This window comes from Colobus angolensis, unplaced genomic scaffold, assembly GCF_000951035.1.
Source record: "Colobus angolensis palliatus isolate OR3802 unplaced genomic scaffold, Cang.pa_1.0 Scaffold189, whole genome shotgun sequence".
NCBI lineage: Eukaryota > Metazoa > Chordata > Mammalia > Primates > Cercopithecidae > Colobus > Colobus angolensis.
The window spans coordinates 1885633-1911421 of NW_012115032.1; positions in this window are offsets into that span (position 1 = coordinate 1885633).

Consider the following 25789-nt stretch of genomic DNA (forward strand, 5'->3'; position numbering starts at 1 on the left):
TTGGGAGAGTGTAAGTGTCCAGGAAATTATCCATTTCTTCTAAATTTTCTAGTTGATTTGCATAAAGGTGTTTATAGTATTCTCTGATGGTAGTTGAACAAACACTTTTCAAAAGAAGACATATGTGCAACAAATGATCATAAAAAAAGCTCAACATCATTGATCATTAAAGAAATGCAAACTACAATGAAATACCATTTCACACTAGTCAGAATGGTTGTTAAGAAGTCAAAAACAGATGCTGGTGTTGTTTTGGAGAAAAAGGAATGCTTATACACTTTTGGTGAGAGTGTAAATTAGTTCAACCATGTGGAAGCCAGTGTGGTGATTCCTCAAACATCTAAAAACAGAACTACCATTCAACCCAGCAATCCCATTACTGGGTATATACCCAGAGGAATATAATTCATTCTACCTTAAAGACACCTGCACGTATATATTCACTGCAGCACTATTCACATAGCAAAGACATGGAAACAACCTAAAAGTCCATCAATGACAGACTGAATTCAGAAAATGGGGTACATATACACCACAGAATACTGTGCAGCCATAAAAAAAAAATGAGATTGTCTTTCTATGGAGCTGCAGGCTATTATCCTAACAGAAGAACAGAAAACCAAACACAGCATGTTCTCATGTATAAGTGGGAAGTAAATGGTAAGAACATATGAACACAAAGAGGGGAAGAACACACACTGGGGGCTCTCAGAGGGTGGAGGGCAGGAGGTGGGAGAGGAACAGAAAAAATAACTGATGGATACTAGGCTTAATAGCTTGGTGATGAAATAATCTGTACAATAACTCCCCATGACACAAGTTTGCGTGATATTAATACAGCTACACAAACTTTCTTTTGATGAGTGTTAGCACTCTTTTTATTCTTTTACCTTTATTTCTCCTCTGTTCTTACATTGTAGATATGTCTCCTATAAACTGCATATTAGTTTGCTTTTAAGTCTAGGCATATCATTTTTTGTCACTCAATTTGAGTATTTAAAATGCAGCATAGTGCAGTTTTGCTGTTTTCTGTTGCCTTTTCTATATTCTCATTTTGTGTCCTTTGTCTTCTACTTTTTAATTTATTAATTAGTATTTTTTATTTATAATAATATTTTTATTTATGTTGTTTTCTCTTCTGTTTGAGTAGTTATACATTTTTTAACAATTCTCTTAGTAGTGTATAGTAAATAATTTGGCTGGCTTTTTTCTTCAGTTATTGGTAGCTAATCTCTAAGTTCTTGGAATTTCCTGGGTGATAGGAGTGTTGTTGTTATTTATGTTGGACCTCTCAGACCACAACTGATAGCTTATGCTTATGAGGTGATTCATGGTGAGTCCTAGATGGTTTATGTTAATGAGATGACTTGGGATAAAACCTAGCCACACCAGAAAGACAAACCATGTGATTATAAGTTTAGGTTATGTAATATCAGCCCAATCTCCAGGCAAGTTAGCAGGCTGAAACTGAGTCACATGGGCAATGATTCTATTATGTCTAGGTAAGGAAACTCTAATAAAAGTTACAGACCAAAATTCACATGACCTTCCTGGTTGACAGTACTCTTTGGTTATTGTGATACTTCAATGCTGGAAGGGCAAAGTGTCCCCAAGGACTATAGTAGTTTCACTTTTGAAACGCTTCCAGAGTTCTCCTTATGTATCTTTTTTCTGACTAGTTCTAACTTGATTCCTTTTGCTGTAATAAAACTGTAATTAAAAGTATGAAGCTTTCCTGAGTTCTGTGAATTGGTCTAGTGAATTACTTAAACTGAGAGTGCTGTTGGAACCCCAATTTTGTAGCCGCTGGTTGGAAGTGAGTGTGGCCGTGGGAATCTTTGAGCTTGTGGCTAGCATTTAAAGTGAAGGCAGTCTCGTGGAGAATTTTGTCCTTAACTTTAAATTTGACTAACTCTGGGTAGATGGTTACCTAGAGATGTCTTGACTTATATACTGTTATATAATTTATATTTAAATAATATGTAATTCATAATATACGTGTTATAATCAGAACACCTAATTCCATATAATTCCATCTTCCCAACTTGTATATTATTGTTTTCCTGTATTTATCACAGATGTATATTTTAAAACCTGAAATAAATTATTATTTTACAGTCAATATTTGTTTAGATGTTCCCATGTTAACTAATTTGTGATTCGTTATTATTTTTTACATTTTGAGCTTTAGACTGCACTCATGTTAACATGTATAAGTAAATAATAAAAAACTAAAAACAGATTGCATAACATTCAATCTAGTAGACAAATATAAATGGGAGAAGAAAATAATTAATTATTATGAAAGAAAAGGGAAAAAAGAATACAGAAAAGATGAAAGAAATTGAAGTGCCAAAATAAGATGGTAGAAAATAGTCATAGAATATTATTTCAGATATAAAATGAGTAAATTATTTATTTGATACACAAGGACTGTCAGAATATATTACAATGCTATTTAGTCTAAATTGCAATAGCAGAAAAATTCAAAGTAGAAAAGTAACAAAAAAGATACCCAAGGTAAATGTTCCTCAAAGAAAAGCTGATCTAAACATATGTGGCAAAATAGCCTTTAAAGCAAAACACAGTAAGTATTAAAAAGCATAAAGAAGTCTCTAGATCATATTCATATTCAATTCACCCCAAAATAACAATAATAAACTTAATCACCTGATAATACAGGTTCAAAAATATTTAAAGCAAATACTGGCAGAAATTACAAAGATAAGTTTAAAAATCCAGCATTATTTTTAATTACACTTCTATTAGTAACTAATAGATTAAGCATATAATAAATTTTAAAAACATAGAAAACAATTAACAAATTTGGATATATATATACATATACACACACACGGATATATATCCACACACACATATGTCTATATATCCATATATATATACACACACACATAACATGAAGCAGGAATTATAGAATTTTTATTTCAAAAACATATACAATATTTAAAAAGGCTGACTATATACTTTAAAATAATTTTTTATAAAAAATAGCTTCCACCATAATGTATTTAAGTTAGAAATTCATAACAAAGAGATATTTGGAAAAATATCATATGTCAGGAAATAGATAACTTATGGTTGAAAGACAAAAATCCTAAATGCAAATTAAGAAAGAAATATAAAACTATAAATGACAACAAAACAGCACATAGTATCAAAATTTGTGTACAAGTAAGGAAAAATTGTTATTAGCATTGGTTATATGTATTAGGAAAAATAGAAGGTGGAAAGGAATAAAGCAGGTACCAATTAAAAAAAAAAAAAAGTTGTTGTATGAGTACATTTTCACACTGCCAGTAAAGACGTACCTGAGACTGGGCAATTTACAGAAGAAAGAAGTTTAATTGGACTTATAGTTCCATGCAGCTGGGGAAGCCTCACAATCATGGCAGGAGGCAAGGAAGAGCAAGTCACGTCTTACATGGATGGCAGGCAAAGAGAGAGCTTGTGCAGGAACACTTGCCCTTATAATAACCATCAGATCTTGTGAGACTTACTACAACCAGAACAACATGGGAAAGATCTGCCCCAATGATTCAATTACCTCCCTCTGGGTCCCTCCCACAACACGTGGGGGAATTCAAGATGAGATATGGGTGGGGACAGAGCCACACCATATCATTCCACCCCCAGCCCCTTCCAAATCTTATGTATTCACATTTCACAACCAATCATGCCTTCCCAATAGTCTCCCAAAGTCTTAAATCATTTCAGCATTAACTCAAAAGTCTACAGTCCAAAGTCTCATCAGAGAAGAGGCAAGTCCCTTCCACTTATGAGTCTGTAAGATCAAAAACAAGTTACTTACTTCCTAGATACACTGGAGGATACAGGCAATGGATAAACACAGTCATTCCAAATGGAAGACATTGACCCAAGCAAAGGGGCTACAGGCCTCATGTAAGTCCAAAATCCAGCAGGGCAGTCAAATTCTGAAAACTCCAAAATGATCTCCTTTGACTTCATGTCTCAAATCTCACACTGATGCAAGAGGTGGGTTTCCATGGTCTCGGGTAGCTCTGCCCCTGTGCCTTTGTATGGTAATAGCCCTCTTCCTGGCTGCTTTCACTGGCTGGCATTGAGTGTCTGCAGCTTGTCCAGGTGCATGGTGCAAGCTATCAGTGGATCTACCATTCTGGGGTCTGGAGGATGGTGGCTCTCTTCTTACAGCTCCACTAGGCAGTGCCCCAGTAGGGGCTCTGTGTGGGGGCTCTGACCCCACATTTCCATTTCCCTTCTGCACTGCCCTAGCAGTAGTTGTCCATGAGGGCCCCACCCCTGCAACAAACTTTGCCTAGGCATCCAGGCATTTCCATACGTCTTCTGAAATCTAGGCAGAGGTTCCCGAACCTCAATTCTTGACTCCTGTTCATCTGCAGGCTCAACAGCACATGGAATCTGCCAAGGCTTGAGGCTTCTACCTTCTGAATCAACCGTGGCTGGGACACAGGACACCAAGTCCCTTAGACTGTACACAGCGTGGAGACCTTGGGACCAGCCCACAAAACCATTTTCTCCTACACCTCTGGCCCTGTAATGATAGGGGCTGCTGTGAAGACCTCTGAAATGCCCTGGAGACATATTCCTCATTGTCTTGGGGATTAACATTTGGCTCCTCAATACTTATGCAAATTTCTGCAGCCAGATTGAATTTCTCCTCAGAAAATGGTTTTTTATTGCCTATCACATTGTCAGGGTGCAAATTTTCTGAATTTTTATACTCTGCTTTTCTTATAAAACTGAATGCCTTTAACAGCACCCAAGTCACCCATTGAATGCTTTACTGCTTAGAAATTTCTTCCTCCAGATACCCTAAATCATTTCCCTTAAGTTCAAAATTCCACAAATCTCTAGAGCAGGGGCAAAATGCTGCCCATCTCTTTGCTAAAACATAACAAGAGTCACCTTTGCTCCAAATCCCAACAATTTATCATCCCTATCTGAGACCACCTCAGCCTAGACTTTATTGTCCATATTATTATCAGGTTTTTGGTAGCTATTCAACAAGTCTCTAGGAAATTCCAAACTTTCCCACATTTTCCTGTCTTCTTCTGAGCCCTGTAAATTGTTCCAACCTCTGCCTGTTACTTAGTTCCAAAGTCACTTCCACATTTTTGGGTATCTTTCCAGCAGTGTCTAACCCTACTGGTACCAATTTACTGCATTAGTCTGCTTTCATGTTGCTGATAGAGACATACCTGAGACTGGGCAATTCACAAAAGAAAGAGGTTTAATTGGACTTACAGTTTCACATGGCTGGGGAAGCCTCACAATCATGGCAGAAGGCAAGGAGGAGCAAGTCACATTTTACATGGATGGCAGCAAGCAGAGACATAGCTTGTGCAGGGAAACTCCCATTTTTAAAATCATCAGATCTCGTGAGACTTACTATCAGCAGAACAGCACAGGAAAGGCCTGCCCCTATGATTCAATTATCTCCCATCAAGTCCCTCCCACAACATGTGGGAATTGAAGATGAGATTTGGATGGTGACACAGCCAAATGACATTGGTTGTAAATCCAAAAGTTATAGAAGAAGGAAGAAAATTAATCAAAAATATTACAAAACATAAATACAGTAAAGGGTACCAAAAAATAATTGGTACCCTTTACTGTATTGGTAATTCTCGGAAAAGTTTGATCATGGGAAAAACAAAGAAGGCACAAAAACATTAAGAATGAAATGTTAAAGTAACTAGTGATAAACAGTTTATAAAAATATATAAACCATTAAAAAATCAATTCCAGTAATTTTAAAACTTAACGTGTTCAAGAAATACAAAGACTATAATAATCTACAATAATAAATAGTAATTGTATAATGGAATTTTATAAAAATTAATCCTATTACAATTAAATATTGTACCTGAATGGTAAAATATTCCTATGACAATTAAAATACAAATAATTCATTTAAAATTTTAAAACTGTAATATCCTTAGGTCCATGCAGTTTAATTAAAGATATCCACAAAATATTCAAGAACAAATCATGATCATCTTAAACGCTTTTTTTAGAAAAAAGTAGGAATTACTTTTCTGATTATTTTTGTAATATTAATGTAATATTGATATCAAAATCTAACAAGAACATTACAGATAAATAGCATACAGGTTAATTTGAGATATGAGCCTAGAATAAAATTTGAAAGTGTCAGCAAATAAAGTCTAGCAATGTATAAAATAAATCAAGTACTTTTTTAGGTAAAAATCCTCCAGAAATCATCAATTATCCTATGACCCAACAATTCCACTGAGATATATATGCTAGATATATATGCTAAGAACTATTTTTTCTGGGTGCCATGGAGTATGTAAAAGATGTCAAAACAACATTGCTTGTCACAGCAAAAAAAGAAAAAAAAAGTAAAGTACTCAGATCCACCAATCAAATTCATCAATAATAGGAAAGATAATAGAAAAGACATATTACATGTGCTGTGTTCTTAAAATGGAATAATATCTACCCAATGAAAAGAAAAATTGCATTTATTTTATCAATATATGAAAAAGAAGTCTCTCTGGGGCATAAAATCGAGTCAAGGAAACAATTACAGAAAAATAAATATAGTACATTTCATTATATAAAGTTCAAAACTTTCAGAAGTAAACAGAATAATTTTAGAGATACAAATATCTAGTAAATCAAGAAAGAAAAGTAAGCACATAATACAAAATTCAGGGAAGTATTTACAGCTAAGTAGAGAAGGTTATACTGAGATTTTAAAAGTCAGTGTAATGTTTTTTTAAACTGGAGATAGGTTGGTTGATTACCATGCATCACTACTTTTTATTCCCTAAATATACTGTTTAAATATTTGCATATCCTTAATATTTTGTAAGAATAAAATGAAAAGAGAGTGCTAGAGGTTCCCAGGCTAATTGTTCATGCTTTATTAACAGACTTTCAACAATGTTATTTATGCAGGACTTATTCAAAGATTTATGTTCTCAGTAATGTGCTAAATTAGAAATGTGACATCAGAGACATAGAATAATGCATTGCCATTTCTCCTCTCATTTAGAATTGGGACCATATCAAAAGATAAATTAGTTCTTTGGTCCCTCTTTAGACTTGTGCTAGGTAAATGAGTTTCTTTAACCAACAGATTGTCAGTCATCATCCTGAGTTTAGATTCATGATTATGCTGTTTCCTCTCACTGCTGTACTAACAGCAGAGAGAAAGGCAACAGGAATGTCAATGCTTAACTGTATGTAATGGAAGAAAATTTACTGCTTTAACTTCTTAGTAACTTGGCTTCACTAGCAGTTGACCACCTTTTTTATACCAGAATGGATACAGAGATGAAAATAAAACCCAGTATTCTAAAGTATCAATTTTCTATATTTTCATTTTATCTTTAAAAATATTAAAATAAAATACACTTACTTCCAGAACATTAGAAAATAAATAACGTAAAAGAATCAGAAGAAAAAGCCTGGAATATGATAGCAACATTTTTGATGCACCTCTTTTAGCTTTCTCCCTGTAAAAACATTGTCATATTGGAAATACATTTTCTATTCTGCTTTTTTTCTACTTATATATTTCTCATGTAATTATTCTTCAAATACATGATTTTTAATCTCTGTATAATATTTTCTGGTGAACAATTTATAATTTACTTAATCTCTAACCTACTGACAGACATAGACATTGTCAGGCCTCTGAGCCCAAGCTAAGCCATCATGTGATCTGCTCCTATGATCTGCTCCTATGATCTGCTCCTGTGATCTGCTCCTATGATCTGCTCCTATACATCCTATACATCTGCTCCTATACAAGCCATCATGTGATCTGCATCCTGTGATCTGCTCCTATACATCCAGATGGCCTGAAGCTGGTGACGAATCACAAAACAAGTGAAAATGGCTGGTTCCTGCCTTAACTGATGATATTACCTTGTGAAATTCCTTCTCCTGGCTCAAAAGCTCCCCCACTGAGCACCTTGTGACCCCCACTCCTGCTCACCAGAGAACAACCCCCTTTGACTGTAATTTTCCGCTACCTACCCAAATCCTATAAAACGACCCCACCCCTATCTCCCTTTGCTGACTCTCTTTTCGGACTCAGCCCGCCTGCACCCAGGTGAAATAAACAGCTTTATTGCTCACATAAAGTCTTTTTGGTGGTCTCTTCACTTGGGCACGTGTGACATTTGGTGCTGTGACTCGGATCAGGGGACCTCCCTTGGGAGAGCAATCCCCTGTCCTCTTGCTCCTTGCTCCATGAGAAACATCCACCTATGACCTCTGGTCCTCAGACCAACCAGCCCAAGGAACATCTCACCAATTTTAAATCTGGTAAGTGGACTCTTTCTATTCTCTTCTCCAACCCAAGGCTCTCTGACTCCTTCCCAGATCTTCTCAGCTTAGTGGCTGAAGACTGATGCTGCCCGATCACCTTGGAAGCCTCCTGGACCATCACAGATGCTTTCAGTAACTCTTACAGTGGAGGGTAAATCTGTCCCCTTCTTAATCCACATGGAGGCTACCCACTCCACATTACCTTCTCTTTAACGGCCTATTTCCCTTGACTCCATAACTGTTGTGGGTATTGATGGCCAGGCTTCTAAACCTCTTAAAACTCCCCAACTCTGGTGCCAACTTGGACAACATTCTTTTATGCACTCCTTTTTAGTTTTCCCCACCTGCCCAGCTCCCTTATTAGGTCGAGACATTTTAACTAAATTATCTGCTTCCTTGACTATTCCTAGGCTACAGCCACACCTCATTGCTGCCCCTTTCCCCATTTCAAAGCCTCCTTTGCATCTTCCCCTTCTATCTACCCATGTTAATCCACAAGTATAGGACACCTCTGCTCCCTCCTTGGCAACTGATCATGCACCCCTTATCATCCAATTAAAACCTTATTACCCTTACCCCACTCAGCACCAATATCTCATCCCACAGCACATTTTAAAAGGATTAAAGCCTGCTACTACTTGCCTGCTACAACATGTCCTTTCTAAAGCCTATAAACTCTCCTTACAATTCCCCATTTTACCTGTCCAAAAACCGGACAAGTCTTACAAGTTATTTCAGGATCTGTGCCTTATCAACCAAATTGTTTTGCCTATCCACCCTGTGGTACCAAACCCATATACTCCCCTATTCTCAATAATTCCCTCCACAACCCCTCCACAGCCCATTATTCTGTTCTGGATATCAAGCATGCTTTCTTTACTATTTCTTGGCACTCTTCATCCCTGCCTCTCTTCGCTTTCACTTGGACTGACCGTGACACCCACCCATCAGGCTCAGCAAATTATCTAGGCTGTACTGCCACAAGTCTTCACAGACAGCCCACAACTTCAGTCAAGCCCAAATTTCTTCTTCATCCATTACCTGTTTTGACATAATTCTTCATGAAAACACACATGCTCTCCCTGTTGATCATGTCTGGCTAATCTCCCAAACCCAGCCCCTTCCACAAAACAACTCCTTTCCTTCCTAGGCATGGTTAGGTACTTCTGCCTTTAGATACCTAGTTTTACCATCCTGACTAAACCATTATATAAACTCACAAAAAGAAACCTAGCTAACCCCAGAAATCCTAAATCCTTTCCCCACTCATCTTTCTGTTCTTTAAAAACAGCCCCAAAATCTGCTCCCATACTAGCTATCCCTAACTCATCCCAACCCTTTTTCATCACACAGAGCCAAAGTGCAGGGCTTTGCAGTCAGAATTCTTACACAAGAGCCAGGACCATGTCCTGTAACCTTTCTGTCGAAACAATTTAACCTTACTGTTTTAGCCTAGCCCTCATGTCTGCATGTGGTGGCTGCTGCTGCTCTAATACTTTTGGAGGCCATCAAGATCACAAACTATGCTCGACTCACTCTCTATAGTTCTCATAACTTCCAAAATCTATTTTCTCTCTCACACCTGAGGCATATACTTTCTGGCCGCCTCCACTACCTCTCAGCAAGCCAAACTCATTGCCTTAACTTGAGCCCTCACGCTTGCAAAGGTACTACGCATCAATATTTATAACGACTCTAAATATGACTTCCATATCCTGCACCACTATATTGTTATATGGACTGAAAAAGGTTTCCTCACTATGCAAGTGTCCTCCACCATTAATGCCTCTTTAATCAAAATCTTCTCAAGGCTACTTTACTTCCAAAGGAAACTGGAGTCATTCACTGCAAGGGCCATCAAAAGGCATCAGATCCCATCACGCGGGGCAACACTTAAGCTGATAAGGTAACTAAAAAAGCAACTAACGTTCCAATTTATATCCCTCATGGCAGTTTTCTCCTTCTCTTCGGTCACTCCCACCTACTGTACAAATGCTCCTTCTAACAATCCCACAGTATCACCTCTTACCACAAAATCTTCCTTCAGCTTGGTCCCTTCCACTCTAGGTTCCCATACCGCCCCTAATCCTGCTTGAAGCAGCCCTGAGAAACATCGCCCATTATCTCTCCATATCACCCCCGAAAATTTTCACTGCCCCAACACTTCAACAATATTTTATGTTATTTTTCTTACTAATATAAGAAGTCAGGAATGTCAGGCCTCTGAGTCCAAGCTAACCCGTCATATCCCTGTAACCTGCATGCATACATCCAGATGGCCTGAAGCAAGTGAAGAGTCACAAAAGAGTCACAAAAGAAGTGAACCAGTTAAGGCTGGTTCCTGCCTTAACTGATGACATTACCTTGTGAAATTCCTTCTCCTGTCTCAGAGGCTTCCCCACTGTGCACCTTGTGATCCCCACCCCTGCCCGCCAGAGAACAACCCATTTGACTGTAATTTTCCACTACCTCCCCAAATCCCATAAAACGCCCCTGCCCTCATCTCCCTTAGCTGACTCTCTTTTTGGACTCAGCCTACCTGCACCCAGGTGAAATAAACAGCTTTATTGCTCACACAAAGCCTTTTTGGTGGTCTCTTCACATGGACGCATGTGACAGACATTAAATGCAAAGTTTTGCTATTATTTAAATGCTGCATGTGGATCCTTCTTTGTACAAAAATCTTGGAGAGTATACTGATTTCTTCCTTTATGTGATAGAACAAAATATTAATTTAGGAGTGTTTCTAAGTCTTTCATCTACCCAACTAATGAAAGAAAATTCTGGTTCTATTCCTTTAAATTTTATGACTCACTCTCCTCTCCCTAATGTCCTGATTTGCCATATCCAATATTTTTAAAATTATTTTGTTGGTGCAGAATTGGAGGGAGGCAGGAAGAAAGTGTAGAGGGAGAGGGACATACCATTGGGCTGGTATAGTGGGAGTTCTTTCACGATGTGTTGGAGAGGGCAGCTTTCCCGTTTCAGAGTAAGGATCAGATAGTGGAAAAATAGAATTTTGAGGAATATTAATCTACCATCCTGGCTGACACGGTGAAACCCTGACTCTACTAAAATACAAAAAATTAGCCGGGCGTGGTGGTGGGCTCCTGTAGTCCCAACTACTCCGGAGGCTGAGGCAGGAGAGTGGCGTGAACCCGGGAGGCGGAGCTTGCAGTAAGCTGAGATTGTGCCACTGCACTCCAGCCTGGGTGACAGAGCGAGACTCTGTCTCAAAAAAATAATAAAATAAAAAAATAAAAAATATATTAATCTGGTTTAAGATAACTCCATAAAAATGTTATAGAAGAAATTGTTTTGTTTTGAAATGATTTTGTGATTGCAGACTAAGCGCATATTTAGCTATGACATTATGTCATCATTTCATAAGCTCTACACATATATAAGGAAATATCACTGTCCTCTTATTCCCTGTTAAAAGTGCTTTCTCAAAGGGTAAGGTTAATGTGGTCTCTTCATTAGCCTGATATAAGAATGCCTGTGTCATTGATTTCCCACAACAATTAATTATTATCATTTTGCAAAAAAGTTTATAAACGTAGTAGGTAGAAAATGGTGTCTGGTATTTTATTTGACATTTCTTCATTAGTGATGTTGGATAATTTTTATGGTTTCCCTTCATCACTTACTTCCTATTTGAGAGTGATTTGATCATGGTCATTGTAGATTAACTAGGTGTGGAAAGTTATTTTTAAAATTAATTTTATGTCTCAATATTTATTAAGGATATGTTAACTTTCATAGTTGCTACAGTTGTCTTTATCACCTTTGTCATTTGTTTTTAATTTTATTAATTTATTTGATATGTACATGTGTTAAAATTTTATGCAGTAAAACCAGTTATCTTCTTCCTTTACAAATTAATCTAAAGTTACTGTCCATTCTGAGAGTTCAGCAAATACTTACCTACAGGTTTTAATGTCTCTATTTGTTGCATTTGTTTAGTCCACGTGAAATATATTTTGAGATAAAGTATGAAGAAAGTATTTAATTTTTGCTAAGCGGTTAGCCAATTGTTTCAGTGTATTTAAAAGTCAAACTTGTTTTTTACTCTAGTGATGCTACTTTTATTGTATATATAATTTCTAATATATCAGGCTAACTATTCTACGCTATTATTGTATACATACCATAACCTTTTTGGATAATTCTAAATTTAGTTTTTAATATACAAGAAATATCTCACCTCTAGCCAAGCTTGTTTTGTTTGTTTGTTTGTTTGTTTTTTTTTTTTTGAGACAGAGTATTACTCTACAGCCCAAGCCAGAGTGCAATGGTGTGACATTGGCTCACTGCAGTCTCTGCCTCCCAGGTTCAAGTGATTCTCGTGCCTCAGCCTCCCGAGTAGCTGGGATTACAGGTGTGCACCACCAAGCCTGGCTAATTTTTTTGCATTTTTAGTAGAGACTGGGTTCACTATGTTGGCCAGGCTGGTCTCGAACTCCTGACCTCAGGTGATCCGCCCACCTTGGCCTCCCAAAGTTCTGGGATTATAGGCATGAGCCACCACACCCTACTGCTAGTCATCCTTTTAAAAAAATGTCTTGGCAATTATTATTTTCTTTTTGTATAACTTTTAGAATCACTTTGGAAAATTCTAAAAATACCTCATGGGAAAGTAGATTACAATTAGATGGAATCTATAAATTAATTTGGAAAGGATTATCTTTCCATTTATCAAGTATTTTACATACTTCAATAAAAGTTTGGAATTTACTTTGTTCATTTATCAGTTCAGTGTGCCTTCTTACTATCTGGTGCTATGATAGGCACCTTGGATGTAATGACAAACTGACAAATCTCTGCACTTCAGGCCCCTTGCAATAGATTCCTCATAAGCCAGGTGATAAAAACAAAAACATTATTTTTCACTAGTATCAAATAGTAAATCATTCCATATGCTGACGACATAAACTGGGTGACAGTGGAGTTCAAACAGACATGTTTAAAGCTTCAGTCAGGCAAATTCTAGAAATAGTTTTGGAATAACTATAGCTAATTATTGAATGTTGAAAATATAGATTTTAATTTTGGAAAGTTTTAGTCACAAGGTATCTTAAAGTTGAAGACAAGGAAATCTTTTATTTGTGATGATGTGTCTTGCACGTGGTAGTCATTCTATGCAGATATTTAGGTGGAATTGATTGTAAATGAAGACAAGAATACTACATAGGCTATCTTCTTTTCGTGCATAAAAATCAGTTTTCTGCTAGTGTGCTATTCATTCTGTTTCATATCACTGCTTCACTCTATTGAAAATATTTTTTTATTCTAGAAGGAAACTAAATCATAAAAAGAAAAAAATAATCACTGAAAGAGTAGATTCCACTTTATTTTTTGGATAGAATGATATTATCACCATATCTAGTGATAATTTTAGCCTTTCTTCACAGAATGTAATTTGTTGAAATGTAGCCTCCAATTGAAATATTTCTGATTACAATGTACATGTTTCTATGTAATTTGGTATCTTTCATTATTTTTGTGTATATATTTGAAAAACAATTTCTTTAAAGTTTTCATTTCTTTTGAGTTGCTTGATTGATTTTTATAGATTCAGTGTCAGAAAGATCAAAAGATAAAAATCCCAAACAATTGCTTGCCTTTTCTAGATTTGCTTAAATTATTTTTATTGGCAATAACATGGTATCCAGTTGTGGTTCTGTATTATTTGTTTTCAAGTAAAGTTCCCGTCAACGGAAACTTTTAAGTACCTCATTATTGTTATTAAAAGCAAACATTTAAAATATATTATTTTCTGTGAGTCACATGAAACATATTTATCTTACATTACTACCAAAGAAATTGAAGAAAAGATAAGTTTATGTCAAAGACCTGGAAAGGAGCTTCAGCTGAGGATTTCCTGTTACTAGTTTAGTTACTAATTTAAGGTTAATGGAAAAATCTATCTCTGTTAGCTCCTGTATTTATCTTTAATTTTCTTTCATATCTTCTCCCCTATAAAAATTATCACTAAATTTTAGAAGAATTGTTATTTTCCTAGAGAATAATGATGAGACTTAATAAGCATATACTGATTTAGAATTCATACAATTCTTTTCGCAAACAGAATCTCAGTTCTGTGAGAGTGGTGGAGCAGGGTCTTACGTTTATTGCCTTCATGAGGAAAAGAGTTGGAAGTTAAATGACTTTAGTAATACATGATTTTCCTTTCATGCTCAGGGAAATGACAGAAGGAGCTCATTGAGTAAGGGTTAGAGAGACACGTGTGAAAGTAAGGAGCTAGCAAGAGCTATACCAGGAGCAAACACTAGGAGAGCAATTTAGTAAGAATTGCTAATGTAATTTAAAATAAAAGGTACTTTTTCAATTACAGAGAAAATAACACCCTGGAACATTATTTGTTTACTTCTAGTTTATGATTTTAACTTCAATATTTTTCACCAAATGCAATATCCAAAAGGGTATGTTGGTTTAATAAACATTTTCTTCAAATCAATTTGCATCTTCTCAAAGACTTTATAAATGATTAACTAGTGAATGAGAAAAAAAAATCACAATTCTTTGCTATTCCGTTTACAAGAGGGATAGTAATTGATACATATAACATTTTTAAGAAATTAAAATACAGAAAAGTGCAAAGAATAATAGGAAAATATTAGTTTTCCACTGTTGTGAATTTAAAATTGTCAAACTGCTCATACTTACCCTATCTTTTGTTAATAAAGGTTAATAAAGGTATTTCAGATAAGGTTGGAATGACCATTGACACCATTCCCAGTCATATTTTTTTTTCTTCTTCCTCAAAAAGTGTCATCAAAAGTTTGCTGTGTGTGGACTAGCATATAATACCATTTCCTATGTATTAATATTTTACAAAAATTTTATCACTTCATGCATAATATTCTTCAATATAGTTGGTGTTTTCTTTTTTTATAAAACATATTTCTATTGAGTATGTATTATGTGACAGGCACCAATGGAGGTGAATGAACAAGTACAAATTCCTGCTCTCAATGTACTTCTAGTAGGATGAGTAAAGAGAAAAAATAAGTAAACATTTCACACGTCAAAAGGTGGTATAATCTGTCATGGAAAAATAAAGCAGAGTTAGAGAATGCAGTGTATTGCGTGGAAGTGTTAGGAACACAGTGTTACCATAAATAAAACAACCTTTCACTTATAAGTTGAAATTTTATCAAAAATCTTGAGGAAATGAGAGATGCAGACAAGAGTTGTTTAGGTTCCAGGCAGAGAAAATGGAAGATGCAAGTACAAATCTTTGAGGCAAGAACATGTAGGGAATGGTGCTGATGCTGAATAGTTGGGGTGAAAAGTGGTATAAGACGAGAAAAAAAGATTTAGAAGTAATTGAATTTCACAAAATAACTATACACATCATCTAATAGAATGTGAAAAGCGTCATTTTTAATAAATGGATTAGGAAAAAAGCATAAATCAGAAGTCTTGTGGGCAAACTTGGATTTATAATTACCCTATGTTCTATGGAATTGACTCAAATTGAAATTAAATAAACACTTTTTTCAGATTTGTTGTAATCCAATTCCTGATTTAATGAGATTAAATGTTGTTTTACGAGTAGACTGAAGAAGAGAAAAACAGAAGCTGGTTTATGAATTAAAAGGCCACTGCTATTATTTTGCCAAAAATATGGTGACTTGATCTAGAGAGATGATAAAGGGGCTAGCATTATAAGAAGTTTTTGAGTTATAGATGATTTATGGTATACTTTCCCAGGTTACTTTGTTAATTGACAAATAAAAATTGCACTGATTTATTGTGTACAACATGTTTTTTGCAATATGTATACATTATGGAATGGCTAAATTGAGCTAATTAACATACATATTATCTCATATACTTATCTTTTTTTGTGTGTTGAGAACACAAAATCTGTTCTCTGAGCAACTGACAAGAATACAAAACATTGCTATTAACTACAGTCACCATGTTGTGCAATAGATATTGTCAATTTATTCCTATGTGACTAAAATTTTATATACTTTAACACCTCTCTAATTCCCTATCCTCTAGACTGTTAACCAATATTCTACTGTCTACTTCTATGAATCCAGCTTGTTTAGATTTCTCATACAAGTGAAATCATTTCATTTATCTTTTGGGACCTGGCTTATTTTATTCAACACAATGTTTTCAAGAGTCATCCACCTTGTCACAGATGACAAGATTCCCTTCTTTTTTAAGTCTGAATAGTATTCTATTGTACACGTATGACAAGGTTTTTAGAAATCTATTCATCTTTTGAAGGAGTCTAAAGTTTTTTCCATATTTTGGCTATCATGAATAATGCTGCAATGAACATGGGAGTACAGATATTTCTTTGATATACTGATTTAATTTAGTTTATGTGCCCAGTAAGGAATACATGAATTTCCTGTAGTTTATATACCCAGTGGGGAATAAATGAATCATATTGTAGTTTTATTTTTAATTTTTGAGGAAACTCCTTACTGTTTTTCATAATGGCTGCACTAATGTACATTTCTATCGAAGGTGCACAAAAGTTCCTTTTTCCCCATATTCTGGCCAACACTTATTATCTTTTGTCTTGTTGATAATAGCCATGCTAGCAGGCATGACGTAATATCTCATGGTGGTTTAATTTACATTTCTCCTAAGATTAGTTATTTTGAGTATTTTTTAAAAAATATGTTGGCCATTTGTATGTCTTCTTTGAGAAATGTCTAGTCAGATACTAGCCTATTTATTTATTTATTTATTTATTTTAAAAATGTGTATAGATGAAGTCTCACTTTGTCATCCAGGCCAGTCCCAAACTCCTGGGCTCAAGTGATCCTCCTGCCACAGTCTCCCAAAATGTTGGGCTTACAGACATGAGCTATAATACCCAGACCACTAATGTTTAATAGAATTAATTTGTCTTCTTCTATTGGCTTGACTTCATTGTATCTTTTGGATATTAACCCCTTTTCAGATTTATGTTTTGCAAATATGTTCTCCCATTCTGTGGGTTTTGTATTCACTTCGTTGATTGTTTCTTTGGCTGCGTGGAAGCTTCATAGATTGATGAAGTCCCATTTGTCTGTTGTACCTTTTGTTTGTGTTTTTGGATTTACATCAAAAAATCATTGCCTAGCCCATATCATGAATATTTTCCACTATGTTTTCTTCCAATATTTTTACGATTTCTGGTCTTACATTTTGATTTTTTAATATAGTATAATATAAGGGTCTGATTTCTTTCTTTGGCATGTGGATACTCATTTGTCTCAACACCATTTATCAAGGAGACTGTGCTTTCCTTAGTGTGTGTTCTTGGCACTTTCATAAAAAAATAATTCATTACCTGGGCCTAGATGTTCAAGACCAACCTGGGCAACATACAGAGACCTACCTGCACGAAAAAATAAAAGTTATTATCGGGGTATGGAGGTACACCTGTGGTCCCAGATACTCAGGAGGCTGAGGTTGGAAGATTGCATGAGTCCAGGAGGTAGAGAGAGCTGTGATTATGCCACCATATTCTAGCCTGGGCAAAAAAGCAAAATCCTTTCTCTAAAAACAAACAAACAAATAAACAAAAAAACTCAATTGACTGTAAATATGTGAACTTATTTCTGGGATCTCTATTTTGTCCCATTGTTCTATGTGTTCATTTTTTATACCAGTACCATGCTGTTTGGTTTACTATATTTTTGTAGTATATTTTGAAGTAAGGTAGTGTGATGCTTCCAACTTTGTTCTTTTAATTGAAGATTGCTTTGGCTATTCAGGGTCTTTTGTGATTCTATATGAATTTTAGCATTTTTTTTCTATTTCTGTGAAAAATGTCACTTGAATTTTGACAGCAACTGCATTGAATTTGTAGATTGCTTTGGAAAGTGTCTTAGTTCATTTTATGCTTCTATAACAGAATACTACCAACAGGGTAATTTATCAATATCTGTGAAGTTTATTTCCTTCACAGTTCTGGAAGCTGGGAAGTTCCAGATTGAGGAGCTGGCATCTGTTCTTACAGTGTTATACCATGGCAGAAAGTGAAAGGGTAAAGAGAGGAGGAGAGAACCAAACGGGGCTGAACTCATTATTTTGTAAAAATTCTGCTTTTGCAATACTAAACCAATTCCTAAGATAGTGACATTAATCCATTCACAAGAGCCCTCATGGCTAATCTCCTCCCATTAGGTTCCACTTATCTACACTATCGCATTTGGCATTATTTTTTCAATGCATGCTGGGCATGCTGAATGTGTCAATCAAACCACAGCAAGTAATACGAACATTTTCACAATATTAATTCTTCCAGTCAATAAACATGGGATATCTTTTTATTTATTTGTGTCTCCCTCAATTTCTTTCATCAATGTTTTGTAGTTTTCAGTGTACAGGTCTTTATTCTCTTTGATGAAATTTATTCCTACGTATTTGATTATCTTTTGTAGCTATTATAAGTGGAATTGCTTTCTTGGTTTTATTTTCGAATACTGTGTTTTTACTGTATAGAAATGCTACTGATTTTTGCACGTTGAATTGGCATCCTGTAATTTTACTGATTTTGTTTATTGTTTCTAACAACTTTTTGAAACTGATTTTAGGGCTTTCTATACATAAAATCATGTCATCACAAAAAAGGTTGAATTATCTTCTTTCTTTCCAATTTGAATGCTTTCTTTCTTTCTCCTGCCTAATTGCTCTGGTCACGACTTCTAGTACTGTGCCAAATAGAATGGTGAGAATGTATTCCTTTGTCTTGTTCTGGATCTTAGAGGAAAAGCTGTCAACTTGTTACTGATGAGTATAATGTTAGCTCTGGTTTTGTCATATTTGGTAGTTATGGTATTGAGGTACACTCATTCTATATATCATTTGTTGAGAGTTTTTATCATGAAAAAATACTGAATTCTGTCAAATGCTTTTTCTGCATCTGTTGAGATGATTACATGTTTGTTTGTTTGTTTGTTTGTCCTTCATTCTTTTAATGAGATGTACTGTACTTATAGATTTGCATATGCTGAACAATTCTTTTATCCCTGGAATAAATTTCAGTTGATCATGGTGAATGATCCTTTTAAATGTACTGTCAAATTTGTTTTCTTTTTTGCTGAGGATTTTTGCATATATGTTCGTGAGTGATATTGACTTGTAATTTTCTTTTCATTTAGTGTCCTTGTCTTGCTTTGTTATCAAGGTAATGCTGGCCTTGTATGATGTGTTTGTAAGTACTCCATCTTTTTTAAATTTTTTGAAGAGTTTGGGGAAAAAAAGATAATAGTTCTTCTTTAAATGTTTGGTAGAATTAATCACTGATGCCGTCTGGTTCTGGGCTTTTCTTTGGTGGGAGACATTTTATTTCTGATTCAGCCTCCTTACCATTCATTATTAGTCTATTCAGATTTTTAATTTCTCTGGTATTCTTTCTCGGTAGGTTGTATGTGTTTGGAAATTTGTTCATTTCTTCTAGATTGTCCAGTTTATTTAGGCATACTGTTTTATAATAATCTGTTATGATCATTTACATTTCTGTGGTATCAGTTTTAATGTCGCTTTTATTTCTGATTATATTTGAGTCTTCTGGGTTTTGTTTGTTTGTTTGTTTGTTTTTCCTTTGGTCTAGCTATAATTGTGTTGACCTTTTGGAAAAATAAACTCTTAATTTATTGATCTTTTCTACTATTTTTCTGCTTTCTATTTTACCTATTTCTGCTCTGAAATCTTTAATATTTCTTTCCTTTTGTTAACTTTGGGCTTATTTGGATCTTCTTTTCCTGGTTCTTTGAGACATAATATTAGGTTGTTTATTTTGGACCTTTCTCCTTTTTTAATGTAGGCACATATTGCTATATCATAAATTTGGGGACCTTGTGTGCTCATTTTCATTTTTACTCAGATGTTTTTACTCTTTTTATTTTTTAAAAAGTTATTTGTTTACCCATTGTTTGTTTCTCTGTTATTTTTAGCTATCTTTTTTGTTTGTTTGTTTGTTTCTGAGTTAACCAGTCTGTTTCTTTCAGGCAATAGTGTCTATGACATTCTGTTATTTTTGTGTGTATGTTTTTCAAAAATTTTCTGGATAACAGTTCTTTGTTGTTTTGTAGTTATTTTCTTCTACAATTCTCTTAGATTGTTTCAATGTTATTATTGTCCTTTTATTTGTTTATTATTTTTCTCTAAATGAAACAAAATTGAGTTAGTCAAATTTAATAATAATTTATCCTAAAGTAATGCTTTTTGTATTTTGTTTAAGAAATACTACCTGAACCAAATATTATACAGATATATCTTATATATAAATAATTTTTAAGTCTTTACTCATTCATAAATATATTTTGTCTGTTGTATATTCAGTCATTTAATATATTATTTTCTATGTGGTTACCCAATTGTATCAGAAGCATTTATCAAATAATTTGAATATCCTACTGTGTTTCAGATTTCCATATATTGTGATTTACTTTTTTCTGTTGATCCACTTGTCACTTTCTGTGCCATTACAGCATTCTTCTGTTTTTAATATTTTTGACTAGGTAAAAGTTTATTATGAAATATGCACATATAATGTATTACTGTAAAGTTATACACATGCCAAATAATAAATTAAAATTATTATTATTTATTTTATTTTATTTTGATACAGAGTTCCACTCTTGCTGCCCAGGCTGGAGTGCAATGGCACTATCTCAGCTCAGTGCAACCTCTGCCTCCCAAGTTGAAGCAATCCTCCTGCCTCAGCCTCCCGAGTAGCTGGGATTACAGGCATGCACCACCACCCCCAGCTAATTTTGCATTTTTAGTAGAGATATCATTTCTCCATGTTGGTCAGGCTGGTCTCAAATTCCCGACCTCAGGTGATCCACCTGCCTAGGCCTCCCAAAACTCTGGGATTACAGGTGTGAGCCTCCATGCCCAGCCAAATTAAAATTAATTGGTGTAAGCTTTACCCAGTATAAATATTATCTATAATTCTTAAGCTTTCTCTACTCGCCTCCCTCACCATTATCTTAAACATTTCTGTTACTAAGTGAAGAATATTCTAAAGAATATACTTAAAGTTCACCATCACTCTTTTAATTTCATGGTTTTATAATAAGCTTTGGTGATCGGTAGGGTAATTTCCTCACCTTAGTTTACTTTTTAGAATTTTTTGGTACTCCTAATGTTACTATCTAACTATATAAATTTTAGTGTCAGTCTTTTGAAGTCAGTAAGAAAAATTCTTCTAGGATCTTCATTGACATTGAATGGAATTTATAGATTCATTTTGAGAAAAAATGGCACTTTAATGCTAAATTTATTATATTTTGCTTATAAACAGTGTATCTCCACTTATTGCATTTCTCTTTTATATTTTTCATTTACATTTTTGAGAAGGACTGAATATTTGTATATTGCCAGAATTCATATATTAAAATCCTAATTCCAGTGTGATACTATTTGAGGTAAGGCCTTTGAGAGTTAATTATGTAATGAAGCTTTGGCCCTCATGAATGCGATTCACGCCATTGTAAGAAGAGGTCAGAGAGCTGCCTAGCTTTCTTTCCACTGTAGGAAGACACAGCAAGAACATGGCTATCTTTAAACCAGGAATAAAACCAGGAAGGGGGCCCTAATCAATAACACGATCCTGCTCTCACCCTGATCTCAGATTTTCAACCTCCAGAACTGTGAAAAATAAATTTTTGTTGGTTTAAGCCACCCAGCTTATGGTATTTTGTTATTGCAGTCCAAACTGACTACAATGACTTTATAGTTTTCCATTTATTTTATATTTTTTAAAAAATTAGGTTTCTTCTTATATCTTTCAAGTTTATTGCTATTATGACCAATATTTTTTTTTTCCATTACATTTTATGGTATTTATGACTATGAGTTGTACTGATTTTTGCATATTTTAGGGTGTTTACAATTGTGCTGATTGAAATGCTAGGAGAGATTATTCAAGTGGAATAGTAACTAAAGCCTACCATACTGTTGTAATTACCAATGTAGATGCTGAAGCTAGATCATCTATATTGAGATCTTAACTCTGCCACTTACCAGGTATTTGACTTTAGACAAGTGACTAGTTAAATAACCACTTTTTAACGCTCCAGTGTCTTCCTCTATCTGTAAACGGAGCTAATAATAGTATCTACCTTATTTGGAGGAGTAAGCAAATTAACTTATGCAAAGCCTATAAGACATTGCTTTACACACAAATATCATGTAAGTAATAGCTATTGTAATAGGTATCATTTTTATTGCTGTCAAAAATTACAAATGCAGATTTTTGCTTTTTCTATGACCCTAGATAATATAAATTTTCATTTTAGTATAATGATAGAGGTGTTGGAGAAGTCAGAATATGTAAATCTGTCTGAAATATTCATAAAAGATGAAATATAAGCATTAAAAACCTCACCTGAAAATATTGGATAAACCTTCTAAGGCTTTTTAAAACTATTGGAGTATTTAATTGTATTCAGTTTATAATATCTATTACTTATATTGAAAATTAATTTATTTTCTGATCTTTTATTTTTCCCCTTTATATAATAATCAAATCAATGCTGTGTTGAGTCTTCCCTTAAAATGTTTCTTTAACCTCTTTCCTCATTTACTATCTTCCATCATCTCTAAACCCTTATTATCTCATGTATGGATGATTATAAGAGCCTCTTGTCTACCTGCCTCTAGTCTCTTTAACTGCCAAATTTGCACCTATATTGAGACTTTTAACTCATAAAATCAAGTCTATACTCACTACTTATCATAAAATATCTAAACTATAGAATTGGTTATATTACTGCCCATATGAGAAAACTTTGATGAACTTTCATTTCCTCCAGGCTAAAATCCCTACATGCATAGTATCGTCTTGTATTTTATCTCCTATACACTTTACTTCTCAACTCCATTTTTTGCTTTCCAAAGAATACTTGAAATTTCATACCCATGTTTTTTATCAGATATATCTGGGATGATTCTTCTGTCCCTTTCCCACCACCACTCCAGTGTATTATGCTACATAAACTGCTCAACCAGGATACTTTAAATTATCTTTTATAATTTAGTTTATATGTAATTTCCTATCAACTTTTTTTACCTTGTGTTAAAATTGTTTGGTTCTTCTGTGTTCAATAAAACTCCTCACACTATTTATCGAATAACTATATATTTAATATACATTATTTTCCAACAGTAAACCAGAATCATTGATCACTTACCATGTAGGTTATTTATTTTTGAGTCACATGAACTTAATATTTTAATCATTTACTGGTGGCATATGGTGTCTATCTTATATGTGCTTTCTATTACTGCGCCACATACATAAACAGGCTTATCCAAGGCAGTGATGGATAATTCATCAGTTTCCCAGGCAGAAGGAGAGTCTTTTCTGCTAAACATTTTCTTTAGCTTGGGGCATACCAGAGAACATTTCTTCCATGTGCTGGCAGATTCTCAATAAATAAAAGGAAGAGAACAGGTTGAGCTGAACATTCTCAGGATCTGTTTCTAAACCTACCAAAGAGAAAATGTACTTCCTCCTAGGAAGAAGTGAATGAGTTCATGACAAGAGAGGTACACTAACTGATGTCATCTACGCTGAAACAGAAAACCAGAGGAAAGGAAGCTCATTCCAGTGGTATTTACATTATTCACTTTGGAATGTGAGTGGAAGGCAGTAACACCTGTTGAATTACAAAGTCCCAATTTCACTGTCCACCCTGATTTAGATGGACTTTGGCTCCAGGTCCCTGCCTTCAAAGCATGCACATCCTTAGGGCTGGTATTCAAAGCAAAACAAAAAAAAGGTTCAATAATTTATTTCATACAATAGCAGATTCCCCCAGCAATTTCATCTGGACTTCTACCATAATCTGTAACATATCTTATTTTCTTGGTAACATTGGAGAATGCTATTATTAGCTTTGTGCATTTAAATGACTCACCAAAGTATGACATCTGGAACACTGTCCTACTGAGTTCACAATAATTTCAATGTCTAAGAAATTAGAATTTCACATGAACATGAAAATTAACCTGAACATGAAAATTATGCAGAAGATAACCCAATATTTGCATTCAGCTTTTATTAAGTTGATTTTACTCAGATCCCATGCTTTTCTTAGCAGCTATGCTCTCCAAGCTGTCTTTCATTTTTTTTCTCTTTCGATATTATTGATTTTTGATAAGTAGAATTATAGTTCACATCCTTGGGATTTTTTATTTGTAATGGCTCAAAAGTATAACAATCGTACTAGATAGCCTATAAATCTAATCTTCTTTCTCTCTTAAGAAAGGAGAGGAAAAAAATTCAAAGCTTCTCTCTTAAGTTCTAGTGAATTTTCAGATAAATGTAGATTCAGTGGGAGGAAGAATACCACTTAATCCACATTTATTTGAAAATTAATTTAAGAATTATGTAAAATTATGCAAAATTAAGAATTATGCAGAATTAAGAAGTTTAAGTCTGCATAAAGTCTTTAGTTGCTTGTTCTTTCTATAGCCATGTGTGCTGTGGCATTTTCTACCTTCTAAGCATACCTTTCTCCCTGCATTTTTTTGTTAACTCACCGGGGAGATGCCACTGTGAAAACAATCACCAATGCAACATAAAACCCTTAAAAATTTGTTTAGATGAGAGACATCTCAAGTAAACCAGCATTGTGGGGGGGGAAGTTAGATGAGTTTTTTGGAAGAAAGAGACATGCTATGATTGGCTCGCTTGCTGGCTGGGCTCACCATTGAGAAATATGCTGAAAACTCCCCATCTCCCGATTTTGACAAATGGTATCTGTCTTGTTTATGTATATCGTATAGATTTCAAACTTTGTTTAGCATCGGCTACTTTTCTTTCCTGCTGTTGTTTCAAGATTATACACATAATTTTAAAAGCAGTGTATAATAAGCTGTCTGTGGAGGCTGAGGTCTTAAGACTGATGGAGTTTATCACAGTCCTCTCCTTTTCCTTAAACAGTCACTGTGTTATTTGCCCACAGATTATTATTCTAAGTCCAATTTCTAAGAGTATCACCATGTACAATGTACAGTATTCTGCAGCACATTAGATAATACTTCTTAATATCACTGATAAATTGCTTAAATATCTTTGCACATTACATGGCCTCACTATGGAACCACTCACTTATAACTAGCAGTTCAAATTTATATGTAGTTGCACAGAAAGTGAATCATGCAGCATCTCAATTTATAGTTTTAACTAGAGTCTGCTTTTCTTTTTCTAAGAGTCCATTACTCAAGCTCATTGCTGGTAGTATTTTTTCTCCCCTTTTATCATCCTTTTTCCCCTGAAACAGATCATTTATAGTGATATAGAAACACCACTTGCTTTTAATCTTATGAAATGTATAGCTTTAAGTTTCTGGTGAACCTTAAAGCTTTTTATCCAATGGAGTAAAGTGAATTCCTTAAAAAAAAAATGTGGTCTTAACATTTAATAATTACCTTTTAAAGAGGCTTACAGTAATTGAAA